Here is a 457-nt window from a genome sequence, read left to right as displayed (position 1 = left end):
TTGGGGTCTGTGGGTGTTTCTGAGGAGATTTGGGGGTCTGTGGGTGTATCTGAGGGGCTTTGGGGCTCTCTGAGGGGATTTGGGGGTCTGTGGGTGTTTCTGAGGGCATTTGGGGCTCTGTGAGGGGATTTGGGGGCTCTGAGGGGATTTTGGGGGTCTGTGGGTGCATCTGAGGGCATTTGGGGGAGCTGTGAGAGAATTTTGGTCTGTGAGGGGATTTGGGGGCTGTGGGTGTTTCTGAGGGGATTTTGGGGTTCTGTGAGGGGATTTGGGGGTCTGTGGGTGCATCTGAGGGGATTTTGAGGGTCTCTGTGAGGGGATTTGGGGGCGCACAGAAAGCTTTTGCTGTCCCCCCAATGTCACCCCCCCCGTCACCCCCCTGTTGTCCCCCCAGTGTCCCCCAAGTGTCACCCCCCAGATGTCCAGAGGGGGGAGGGGTCTCCATGGATTTGGGGGG

The sequence above is a fragment of the Neopelma chrysocephalum genome, unplaced genomic scaffold, assembly GCF_003984885.1.
Source record: "Neopelma chrysocephalum unplaced genomic scaffold, ASM398488v2 Primary Assembly neopelma1_95347, whole genome shotgun sequence".
NCBI classification, from domain to species: domain Eukaryota; kingdom Metazoa; phylum Chordata; class Aves; order Passeriformes; family Pipridae; genus Neopelma; species Neopelma chrysocephalum.
This window is presented reverse-complemented; position numbering follows the sequence as displayed.